Below are 13,898 nucleotides of genomic sequence, written 5' to 3'. Positions count from 1 at the left end.
TAATAATAATTGTAAACAGAAACTGGCTCTAATTCATTTTTTATAAAATCAGGCCAACTAACTTTTCTTTTAAATGCTGCTCACATAAATCTAATAAAATATTAATAATCCGCAATTCTTCCATTTCTACAAGACGTTGTTTAGTACAACACTATTACAACAAGTCATTTAATTAAAAATCAATTTGTTACAACAAACAACAATTTATGTAAGAATTTTGTTTCTACTTTAGGCCATTAATAAAGCATTTTATTTATTTTTATTAACCTTTATTTAACCAGGAAAAGTCTCATTGAGTTACAGTAAGTCTTACAGGGAGTCCTGGCTGAGACAGGCGGCCAGTTTAAAAAAATAAAAGACAGGACAAAAACTTACATATTACATCTCTATACATACACTAACACAACATTTTACCTACTTACATAAGCAAATACAGACATACAATTTTAAAAAGCATATGCTGCCCGCATGCATGAATGATGCATTTATATAGTGCTTTCATATGTACTACTGTAAGTGCTTTACAATCATATCAGGGAATCTCCCCTCAACCACCACCCCGTAAATCTAATAAAACATTGTTTGTCTGTTTGTTTGTTGTCTTCATTTGTCTTTATGGTTTCAAAGCAGGTTCCTCACAGATGATTCATTTTCTTGGCAGATTAACAGAACATACTGTGCACCAATCAGCTGTCTCCGTGGAAAGCAGGTGTGCCACATCCTCCCCTTCGCGCTCACAGGATGTCCATGTTTGGTCAGTGCCAAAGCCAGCTGGAAAACAGGGATTAGTCAACTCCTCTATCAGGCACATGGAGACCAGTTTATTAGTTTCTCCTCTATAACCATGTAATAACCTTATCATCACACTGTAATAACCATTATAAGTTTTATAAACCATTTACAGTCTGCAAATGTACAATAATTGTTATCCCGGTGGCCGCGTGCACTTCAACGGTAATGAGAAGCAACGTGTCTGGAGATAAAGCAAAATGGCGCAGATGCTCGCCATCATAAAACATTAATTGAGCCAAATGTAATTGACTTCTCCTTCTCCGAGTTGTTTAGTTAAACTACCCGGGGCTACACACTTTTATTAAATATGAAGCACGGTGACAGCTCTTTTAAATTTGGGTCTAAGCACTCGCCAAACAGTTCTTCATCTCGTCGTGCACTCGAGTCGTAAGGCAGTCACTTTCGATGTACCCCTCTTTTCTCCTTTAATCCCGACGTGGCTTTTATAGGCTTTGCCAACTGTAGAGAATCTGTGTGCACATCTCGTCGAAGGCAGACTCCGGCTTCTTTATCTCTAGCCACTGAGCCAACAGTGTTGTTTACAAACCCTGCTGCTGTCAGCTTGAACACTTAATGAAAGTGAGGGAGATTTGAAGGCAATAATCTCTTTTCAACTGCGCTCTTTTACAGGTGCACGAAGGCCCGCCGCCTCCCCAAGTTTGAGTCCCCGCTTGTGGCGAACGCGAGCAGCTTCACACAATAAGGTATCTGTCATCTCCGCTTGCCTGTGATATCGGGATAACTACACCTTTGTTTCGCCATCTCACTTTCTCGCCGCTGTTGTCGGATGAGTTTTGTTTGAAGAGCGTGCGACGTGATATTGTTGATGTGTCACACGCAATAAAAGTGTTTGCCTCTTTTTGTGTGTGTTTTCACATGCGGGAGTGTATTTCAAGCTGATTTTATGTTCAAATTTATATGAATGCATGAGGGAAAGTGAGTGTTTAAAGGAGTAGTTCACTTTTCAAAAAACGTTTGCTGATAATTTACTCACCCCCATGTCATCCAAGATGTCCATGTCTTTCTTTCCTCAGTCGAAAAGAAATTAAGGATTTTTCCAGGATTTTTCTCTATATAATGGACTTCAATGGGAACCAGACAGTCCAAGGTCCAAAAGACAGTTAATAAGTTTCAGATGCAGCTTCAAATGTCTTTAAACGACACCAGACGATGAATAAGGGTCTTATCATGCGAAACGATCGGTATTTCAAAACTTATTCCAAAAATGTAACTTTTTTAAGGACAAATGCTAGCCTTGCTCTATTCTGTGAGGCGCGTTTGTAACGTCACGTAATACGTAATTACGTTCAAAAGGTCATGTAGTCGGAAGTACAGAATCAAAATCGTCCGACATCGTTGTTTTACCTTTTAATTCCTTTTTTTGTAAACGGCGTTTGAGTTACTTTGCACGTTCAACCTATGCGTTCAACTTGTATACACTGACTCTGTACTTCCGGCTACGTCGCCCACGACCTTTTGAACGTAATTACGTATTACGTGACGTTACAAACGTGCCTCACAGAATAGAGCAAGGCTAGCATTTGTCCTTAGAAAAGTTAAATTTTTGGAATAAGTTTTGAAATAACCGATCGTTTCGCATGATAAGACCCTTATTCATCGTCTGGTGTCGTTTAAAGACATTTGAAGCTGCATCTGAAACTGTTATAAATCAAAAGTTAAATCGGTTGTTGACTATCTCTTCTTTCAGCCAGACACGATCTGACATACATAAACAAACTTTTTTAGCTTTTGTTATGAATAAGCGGGTGTGTTCCAAATCAATGACAAAATTCGCATTTAGGAGATATAAGCATTCAAAAATTAGTCTTTTGACATCACTTGCTTCTCAACACATCTTCAGTCCAATCAAATGCTCATTACAATCTAAAGCTCCGCCCCCTCTGCTATAAACACCACCTGGCCAAACTAAGCGACCGTTGACACGTCACTGAGCAATATGGGTTGGAGATGTGCGTTCGGTTGCTCAAACGCTCGACTTTTATTCCGTTTTCCAACTGTATGTTGGTTAAGAATGAAATGGCAATAATTTATTCACACCTTTACAATTGAATCCAACGTATCATCAGCGCTCGGATTCGCTTCGGATTCGCATGGTGCTGTCAAGTACAACTTGCAGTCTATCTGTGAGGTAAACTAAACGCTATTGGCTATTTGAAAAGGGAGAGGAGCCATCCTATATGTCCTGCCTTAGCTTCCTGTTTCAATGGAAATTACGTCAACGCATCCAAGGCACTTTGAGACACGGCAGGCAAAAACGGTAATTTTTTCACTGGTCAGTTTTACGATTTTGGGAAATTTGTATTCAATAACATGTTGTCTTTCAGACTTGTGCTGAAAAAAAGTACATATTTAGGTCTTTATTTTACTACACTTTGTCTGTTTGCGTGTGTATATTTCGCCTAAATTCCTCAAAAGTTTGCATTGTAAATCATCCCGCTGCTCCGTGATCGCGATCTGCACCCTGTCATCGCACACACCGTTAGAAAGCTCTCTCTTTCTCCTCTTCAATGCTGTCGGATCCAAATATGGTCATTTCCTGTTTATCAGCAACCAATCATGAAAGTAAAATGGGCCATTTCACTCGAAATGCGCAATCCCATAAAAATCTTTAACGGCCGTTTTCTCAAAATGATTTTTTTTCTCACACTTCCAGTGACAATTTTCCACTTCTGTAGCACCTACATACAGCAAACTTTACAGCCATATTCCTAACTATATTGTGAATGTTCGTTCAGAGGGATTTGCTGATATATCATTCTTGGCCTGATTTATATGACATTTTATGCCTAAAATTAGGGCGGAAATCTATTGTTTAAGGCTATTCACTGTAATATATATATATATATATATATTTTCAAGATTTGTCATCACAGCATATTTTCTTTTGTCAAATCAACTTAAATAATTTATTTAGTTGAGATAACTTATTATTTTGAGTTTCTGATGATTAAATTAATCTCCTTCATTGTATTAACTCACTTTTTCCAGTTCAATCAACTTAAAATTTGAAGGCAACCCAGGTTACTTACTTTTTTAAGTTAAACCAACAATATTTTTTACAGTGTTGGCAGTATTTTCTGATTTACAGGGTAACAAATGTATAGCTATTCATAATCTCCTCTGAAAATGTCTTTTCATTGAATATATCAACAAAATGCAAACATCATTTTGAACCTTGTTTTTTTTTCCAATGGTCAGATTCTTCATTTCAAAATATATGCAAATTATTGCATATTTAATTAGATTATTTTTTGATAAGCTTATTTTTTAAACATAAAATTACAGAAAACTTGCAATACATTTTTTTTCTCCTATTTATTTGAGTTATCAACTTGTAAAGTTTCATGGTGACATCTGTAAGTTAAAATTTTTATCCACCTGCAGTGTCTCGCCTGAACTAATCCTTTAACTAACGATACCAAAGATAAAAGTTAACACTTTAAAATAAGGTTTATTAGTTAATATGAACTAAGAAGGAACAATACAAAGCATTTATTCATCTTAGTTTATATGAATTTTAGCATTTACTAATACGTTATTAAAATCAATGGTTGAATGTGTTAACATTAGTTAAAGGATTAGTTCACTTTTGAAAAAAACTTTTGCTGAAAATTTACTCACCCCCATGTCATCCAAGATGTCCATGTCTTTCTTTCCTCAGTCGAAAAGAAATTAAGGTTTTTGATGAAAACATTCCAGGATTTTTCTCCTTATAATGGACTTCCATGGGAACCAGGTCCAACCGAGGTCCAAACGACAGTTATAACAGTTTCAGATGCAGCTTCAAATGTCTTTAAACGATATCAGACGATGAATAAGGGTCTTATCATGCGAAACGATCGGTTATTTCAAAACTTATTCCAAAAATGTAACTTTTCTAAGGACAAATGCTAGCCTTTCTCCATTTTGTGAGGCGTGTTTGCAACGTCACGTAATACGTAATTACGTTCAAAAGGCCACGGGCGACGTAGCCAGAAGTACAGAGTCAGAGTGTTTACAAGTTGAAGGCATATAGGTTGAACGTGAAAACTAACTCAAACGTCGTTTACAAAAAAGGAATTAAAAGGTAAAACAACGATGTCGGACGATTTTGATTCTGTACTTCCGGCTACGTCGCCCGTGACCTTTTGAACGTAATTACGTATTACGTGACGTTGCAAACGCGCCTCACAGTATATTACAAGGCTAGCATTTGTCCTTAGAAAAGTTACATTTTTGGAATAAGCTTTGAAATAACCGATCGTTTCGCATGATAAGACCCTTATTCATCGTCTGGTGTCGTTTAAAGACATTTGAAGCTGCATCTGAAACTGTTATTAACTGTCGTTTGGACCTCGGTTGGACCTGGTTCCCATGGAAGTCCATTATAAGGAGAAAAATCCTGGAATGTTTTCATCAAAAACCTTAATTTCTTTTCGACTGAGGAAAGAAAGACATGGACATCTTGGATGACATGGGGGTGAGTAAATTATCAGCAAAAGTTTTTTCAAAAGTGAACTACTCCTTTAATGCACTGTGAACTAACATGAACAAACAATGAAAGCTGTATTTGTATTAACTTACATTAACAAAGATTAATAAATACTGTAAAAAATGTATTGCTCATTGTTAGTTAATACATGAACTGATGCTAACTAATAAACCTTATAGTAACAAATGTAACTAATGCGACTTTATTGTACTGTTAATAATTTGTATAAAATTATGTCAAAAAATATATATATTTTAAGTGCAATTGCAAAAGGTTGTTTTAACAAAAAAAACAGATGCAATCACAACCTGGTGTATTAGTATGCAGTAATGTACTAAAGGATGAAACACGTGTGATAAGGCCACTCCAGGCCATTGCTAAGGCGTAGCGTATGGGCCAGGGAAGGGCAAGTGACAAGCAAAGAGCAGCAGGATAAGAAATCAACAGTGACAGTGACAGAATTTACTTGATAATATCAGCGGAAGCGCCGTCATCGTCCTGGCAGATTGGAGGCCATCAGCCCATCTCCGGGCTCCGATCAGTGCTCAGCCTGCGATGTTGACTGTGGCCCTGAAAGGAAGCTATGAGCTATGATCAGCGATATAGACCCATAAATAGAAATCCATTTTCCTGCCATGCAGGTTGAGCAGGACGCGAGGGGGAAAAGGCCCCTCGCCACTCTTGTTCTGAAGGTGACAAGATTACAGACATGCTTCTAAGACCGCTGCTACCTGTCCTGTGAGCACGGAAAATAGCCAAAAACATAACTAGGGACATTCCCCCCCCCCCCCCCCCCCCTACTGCTGGCTTGTGATAAATAAATGATGAAAACAAACTGTAGGTGTTTGTGTGAGGCTTTGTGGCGAGTCCTTTGGAGTAAAAAGGGCGCCGACCCCTTCCCTGGCATTTCCAGAGCGCGGCCCGTCACTGTACGCCGGCCGCCTTAATGAAACGGCTCGGATTGAGCAAGCTCTGATGAATTATTGATTCCGGCGTTACTGCAAAAGTGCGTCATGGCATTTCCCGCCGCTGAATTTACGCCGAGGTGACACTAATGTGTTCGCGTCGTCCTCGACTTGTTTACAAATAGGCCGCTAGCTTCAGAATAACTGTGGCCAGGTACACAACTTACTTGAAAGCTCCGATAAACAGACTGGGGGGTTGGTAGAGTGGCGAGGGTTTGCATCAACTTAAAAAATGCATGAAGCGTCTCTCAGCGTGAGCAAACTGAGTTTTTACAATGCCGAGGGAAAACCCTGTTCAAATAGCGCCAGAGCGAACGGAGGATCAGAGAAGAACGGAGAGAAAGAAAGTCGGGCTTGCAATTCGAGCCTACGAGGCGATTCCCCCTCTTGTCCCAGGTGAGAGAGCTGAAAAAGATATGAACCTCAGGAACCAATTTGCTGAGTTTTGTTCAATAGACAGAAGCCCAGGGTCTTTGGCTGGATGGAGATGAACTGACTTCAGAGGAATAGAGCGCTCTCTTTGTCTGACTTTCTGTTTAAAGCGAGACAGGCCCAGAGCAGAGTGGTTAAAGTCCCTACTAATCCACGTGAATGGACGAGAAAGGACTTGATAATATCTGCCGGTCTAGTCTGTAAAAATGCTAATACATTAGAGGAGGTTAGCTGGATTTAAAGGCCTGAATATTACACACACACAACCTATCTACTATATCAAAGCATTATGAATGATGAGCTATTTTGGGGTAACATACGGGGACAACTGTACAGAATGACTTTTGATAGAATTCATATTTATATATTGTTTTTAAAGTGTCATTAATGTAAAATACTAAATCAACCATACTATTTCAAATTGATTTTTGACAATACAATCCCTGTAAAAGTTGAGTTAAAATCATTGCTAAAGTGCACATATTTTAATTTAAAATACATATATGTCATAATAGAAACACTACGAATACAAATTTAATGATTTTATCCAACTAACCTATAGGTTTTACTGAAAGCGAAGAGCTCTGAAATGTACATACAATTCATGGAATTACTGATTAACCACATTATTTGCAATAATTATTACATTTGAAAATATTATCTCAAGTAGCAACAAACCAATCAAGCTGGGAGGGTTTTTGGTGGGAGGGTATTTTATATTAGGGATAAAATACCCCTAATTTCATCTTTTTACTTTTACACTGATGCATCCATAAATCCCTCAATAACAAAAAAAGACACAAAAACTTTGATATTCAACATAATACTGTGCCATTGATCGCTATTTTCCAGAGACACATAAGATCAATTAACCTCAAAACTGTTTTGCTGATTTATTCTCACAAATGTTGGTATTCTGGTGAAATGACCAAAGAAATACAGTGCTCATCAAAAGTGCTGAGATGAGATTTTGTGTCATCTGTGGTAAGGCGAAAATAAAATATATGCATAAAAGTAGCAGTGAAAGTTATAAAAAATATATATATATATATATATATATATATATATATATGTTTGCATTATTAGTTATGCAGTTATATACATTTTCGTCTTTCACAGAAACACATATGCACGGGTGTGTTTCCCAGTCAGTTACTATTTTTTTTTTGTTGATATTTTGGATTAGATTTTATTTTTATATGCTCTGTTTTCATTTAAATTTTATTTTAAGTTGTAGTAATTGTGTTGTGTTTTGTCACTTATATTAGTTTTTGTCAATATAGGTTTCATTAAGTTTTGGTTTTTAATTTGAGTTTATTCAGGTTTTAGATATTTTAATACTTAAACCAAAATTTAAGTTATACTATTTTATTTATTTCGCTATTCTTTATTTCAAGTAATGCATTTTTACGTTTTTAGTTTTAGTTAATGGTTATAACGTCAATGATAAGACTTTCATCTGGCGGACAATAAAATATGAAGAAATATGAAATAAAATGCACCTCAAATGTTTGATAACTTACATATCAAATACATACATATTAGTACATACATATTAGTATCAAATACATAAATATTAGTACTTACATATCTACGGAAGCGTATTGCATTCACTTGAAGAAGAAAAAATCGACTGTTTTTTCTGAATTAACGATTGAATTATCTCTGAATTATGAGATTTATTTTTCTTGAAAAAAATCACTCTGTTTTTAATGAGTTAATGAGTTACTCATAATCAAGTCATTTATTCAGAAAAACAGAGTAAAAACTTTTTTCCATGAAAAATTATCTCGTAATTTTGAGATAATTAATCTGTTAATTCAGAAAAACAGAGCTAAAACATTTTTTCCATTAAATATGATCTCGTAATTTTGATATAATTAACTCGTTAATTCAGAAAAACAGAGCAAAAACTTTTTTCCATGAAAAATTATCTCATAATTCTGAGATAATTAACTTGTTAATTCAGAAAAACAGAGCAAAACTTTTTTCCATGAAAAAGTATCTCGTAATTCTGAGATAATTAACTCATTAATTCAGAAAAACAGAGCAAAAACTTTTTTCCATGAAAAAATATCTCATAATTCTAAGATAATTAACTCATTAATTCAGAAAAACAGAGCAAAAACTTTTTTTTTCCATGAAAAATTATCTTGAGATAATGAAATCATCAATTCAGAAAAACAGAGCTAAAACTTTTTTTCCATGAAAAATGATCTTGTAATTCTGAGATAATAAATCGTTAATTCAGGAAAACAGAGTAAAAACTTTTTTCCATGAAAAATTATCTCGTAATTTTGAGATAATTAACCTGTTAATTCAGAAAAACAGAGCAAAAACATTTTTTCCATGAAATATGATCTCGTAATTCTGAGATAATTAACTCGTTAATTCAGAAAAACAGAGCAAAAACTTTTTTCCATGAAAAATTATCTCAGAATTCTGAGATAATTAACTCGTTAATTCAGAAAAACAGAGCTAAAACCTTTTTTTCCATGAAAAATCATCTCGTAATTCTGAGATAATTACCTCGTTAATTCAGAAAAACAGAGCAAAAACTTTTTTTCCATGAAAAATTATCTCGTAATTCTGAGATAATTACCTCGTTAATTCAGAAAAACAGAGCAAAAACTTTTTTCCATGAAAAATTATCTCGTAATTCTGAGATAATTAACTCATTACAGAAAAACAGAGCAAAACTTTTTTCCATGAAAAATTATCTCGTAATTCTGAAGTAATTAACTCGTTAGTTCAGAAAAACAGAGTAGATTTTGTTTCCTAAAGTGAACGCAATACAATTCCGTACATACTGTATCAAAGTCACAATTAATTAAATGCAAAACATGCTTTTGATTGGCATTCAGCTTTAGCTGTAAATGAATTTACACTATCTTTGCATCACAAACATGCACTTTAAAACAAACTACTTGTCATAGTAGGTATGAATTCAATTATTTCTGTCAGCATAATGCTAGTATTTTCAGACCAACTTTTATTTGTAATGACGCCAGCGACCTGAATGCTGCCCATTTGAAGAGAAGGCAGCATTTTTGGAGGCTATTGAAAAAGCCTTTGGTTTATTAATGCACAGCCACTTGAAAGTCACATCCTTCTCATGGCAGCCATCCAAATGCACGGCCAGATATATTTACAGTATTGTTGGGGTGCGAAATCTATTCCGCTATCCTTTTAAATGGTAAAACGCCTCCTGTCATCTCTTCCCAAGCTTAGCTCAGTCGCGCAACAGAGCCCACCTTAAACAGCCGTTTGCGGCGCTGACTTTAAATTACCTTCGATTGAGCATTTTGATGAAGCCCCGTGCTTCTTCACACGATGCTGGAGAGCTAGTCATCAGCTGAGCACATTTTCATGATTGACTGAGGAGGAGGGGTGGAGGAAAACTGGCTGAAGTGAGCGCTTCTGAGAATTGGATTGTGAAATTTGAGATGTATAGTAACAGATGGCCAACCGTGCAGAAATCAAAAATAGTTTTTGTTTTCCTTTGATTTAGAAGTGGCAATACTAAACGCCGAGCGTGCCAGGCTACTGACTGGATTGTCCCGGACGCACAGACAAAAGCAAATTGCTTCGTTCTCATTCCCTGGAACGCGACCAAACACAGAATATCCCGCTACCTGTCGGTTTTGATTGCTTTCAGAGATGGAGCGAACAAGAAGCATGTTAAAAAAAACAACAAAAAAAACAACAACACACTTTTTTGAGACTACGCCAGAATACTTCTGAAGCATCGCTCGAAACCGGGCGGGAAGAAAAACAAACTTCTGGCTTTGTACTGCAGTCTAATTGCAATGCTTTTTCAATCCGAGTCGGCCATATTCCAGAGCTCCGCACGTGGGCAATATTGGGCGTGAGGACTGTCCTGACCCCCGCGTGAACTCATCAGATGAAATGAACTTGTTCAGCGAGCTGGAGAAGACAAAGCAGACGTGAGTGGAAATTAATCAGCGGCGGCTACTGAGCATGTGCGGTGGGCCCAGCCATCAGCTTGACCCTGGGCGGCTCACGGGACCCTTTCGTAAATGAAAGGCTTCGCTGCCATCCTTTAATGCACCCGATTATGGAGTGTGTGTGTGATCGAGGCATGCGGCGTACCTGTGTTTAGTGATTTGTGTGTTGTGTTTTATGAATAGGTCGTTTAAAATTTTATGTACACCTTATGGCATGCCGGCTTCGTGTGGACTGAGTGTGTGTTCAAGTCATGTGACATCTACGCTTTGAACTCATTCATCCCATCGAGGTCATAAACGACAATGGACCAGACAAACTGTATGCGGATCTACGCCAAACTAAATGTGTCTTTGAATACTCAAGCAAACTTTCAGCAGTCACATATTTCAGTCAGTGATAAACTGATGCATTTGTAATGTAATGCACCAGTTTTACAACTTAAGAATCAAATATATTTGAGAAATAATGTTAATTACAACAGAAAATGATTTTGAACTGCCCCCAACACAACTTTCTTTGTTGGCATTGATGGTTCCAGATCCTTTAACATCCATGGAACCTTACCGTCCCACAAACGATTATTTGTAGTGGTAAAAGGTGCTTTGGATTGTTAAAAAGTTCTTCACACACACACACACACACACACAGGTAATTTTAAGAACTGTTGACTGTTGAAAGGTTCTTTGGGGAACCAAAAATGGTTCTTATATGGAATCTCTGAAAAAAAAAAACACCTTTTGGAACCTTTATATTTTGAGTGAAGTTTCATAAAGAAACAATAAAATAAACAGTTTCAAATATACCACTTTTTATACAATATACATTTCAAATACCATTATACCATACGCTTTTACCACCATACGATTTTAAAATTGCAAATTTTTCTCTAAACTCTGCACACAAATCCACAAAACATGCTCACAACATGCAAAACATCACACATCTCTTGTAAAAACAAACAATTCTAACTCTTATAAAAAGGGTGTTTTTGTATTTACACACTGGAGTGTTGTTGCTGTTCACGGTCAGGGACTATTTTTTTCTAGCGGAAAGAAGGCTTTTAGTGATTTTACTTCATCAAAAGTTGCACTAATACATATTTTTGTCACTTTAATATTTTTATTTTGTGGTAACCGTTTTATAAAAGCAATAAGGTAGTCGATGCAAGTGCTGTATCGTGAATAAGTAGCGGCTGAAGGGGTTACTCCGTTTCGCGTCGTGCCTAACAACGCCCTTCAGACGTTACTTATTCACCATACAGCACTTGCTTACTTATATCTTAAATAATAAACAGATTTATAAATTAAAGCTGCAAGCAGCGATGGGCGGGCCCTCGCACCTGTAGCGCGTCGGGGTGTGAGGCGGCCGCGTCGCATATTTTGCAGCTCAGCCGGTGCGGCTGTAAATTTGCTACGCTGCTTCATTAAAGGTCACTTCCTGTTGCCAGCAGGTGGCGCTATGACTGGGTGAATGTCGGCATGTAGATTTGTTCAGGGCGGGACTCTTGTCAAATGTGTACAATTTGGTGCAGATCTGGGCATTTACAGCCAAGTTACTACAACTTCCTGTTTCATGGCGAATCATCGATGCCACGGACACGCCCATTGAGGAAAACACGCAGATAGCACAACTTTTCATCGTCAATGCCTTTAGAAGGCACAGCAGAAATTTGAAGTCGATCCGACTAACTCCCTAGGAGGAGTTAGTTAAAGTACGTAATGAGTAAATCATCCAAAAATGGCGGTGAAATTAGAAATGGCCGACTTCCTGTTGAGTTTAGGGCATCGCTCCAAGAGACTTTTCTGTGCGGCTGGACATGGTAGATGTACCACTGAAATTTCATACAGGTCGGTCAAACATGCGACGGGGGCTGCTTCGTTAAAGGCCACTTCCTGTTGCCAGCAGGTGGCGCTATGACTGTGGGTGAATTTCTGAATGTAGATTTTTTCAGGGCGGGACTCTTGTCAAATGTGTAAAATTTTGTGCAGATCTAGGCATTTACAGCCAAGTTACTACAACTTCCTGTTTCATGGCGAATCATCGACGCCACACACACACCCATTGACGAAAACGCGCAGATAGCACAACTTTACATCGTCAATGCCTTTGGAAGGCACAGCAGAAATGTGAAGTCAATCCGACGAAAGCCCTAGGAGGAGTTCGTTAAAGTACGTAATGAGTAAATCATCCAAAAATGGCGGTAAAATTTGAAATGGCCGACTTCCTGTTGAGTTTAGGGCATCGCTCCAAGAGACTTTTCAGTGCGTCTGGACATGGTAGATGTGCCACAGAAATTTCGTACATGTCGGTCAAACATGCGACAGGGGGCTGCTTCGTTAAAGGTCACTTCCTGTTGCCAGCAGGTGGCGCTATTACTGTGGGTGAATGACAGCATGTAGATTTGTTCAGGGCGGGACTCTTGTCAAATGTGTAAAATTTCGTGCAGATCTGGGCATTTACAGCCAAGTTACTACAACTTCCTGTTTCATGGCGAATCATCGACGCCACGGACACGCCCATCGACGAAAACACGCAGATAGCACAACTTTACATCGTCAATGCCTTTAGAAGGTACAGCAGAAATGTGAATTTGATCCGACTAATTCCCTAGGAGGAGTTCGTTAAAGTACGGAGTGTGTAAATCGTCCCAAATCGGTCGCCAAATTCAAAATGGCGGACTTCCTGTCGAGTTTAGGGTATGGGTTCTTGAGGCTTTTTTGTACGTCTGGTCATGCTAGATGTACCACAGAAATTTCGTACATGTCGGTCAAACATATGGCGGGGGCTGCTACGTTAAAGGTCACTTCCTGTTGCCAGCAGGTGGCGCTATGACTTAGGGTGAATGTCGGCATGTAGATTTGTTCAGGGTGGGACTCTTGTCAAATGTGTAAAATTTCGTGCAGGTCTGGGCATTTACAGCCAAGTTATTACAACTTCCTGTTTCATGGCGAATCTTCGACGCCACGGACACGCCCATCGACGAAAACGCGCAGATAGCACAACTTTACATCGTCAATGCCTTTAGAAGGCACAGCAGAAATTTTAAGTCCATCCGACTAAATCCCTAGGAGGAGTTCGTTAAAGTACGGAGTCTGTAAATCGTCCAAAAATGGCCGCCAAATTCAAAATGGCGGACATCCTGTCGAGTTTAGGGTATGGGTTCTTGAGGCTTTTTTGTGCGTCTTGATATGATACACGTCCCCACCAAATTTCGTGCATGTAGGTTGAACGTGGACGAGGGGCTAATT

Source organism: Pimephales promelas, chromosome 12 (genome assembly GCF_988280905.1).
Source record: "Pimephales promelas chromosome 12, fPimPro1.hap1.1, whole genome shotgun sequence".
NCBI lineage: Eukaryota > Metazoa > Chordata > Actinopteri > Cypriniformes > Leuciscidae > Pimephales > Pimephales promelas.
Note: the sequence above shows the minus strand (reverse complement) of the source record.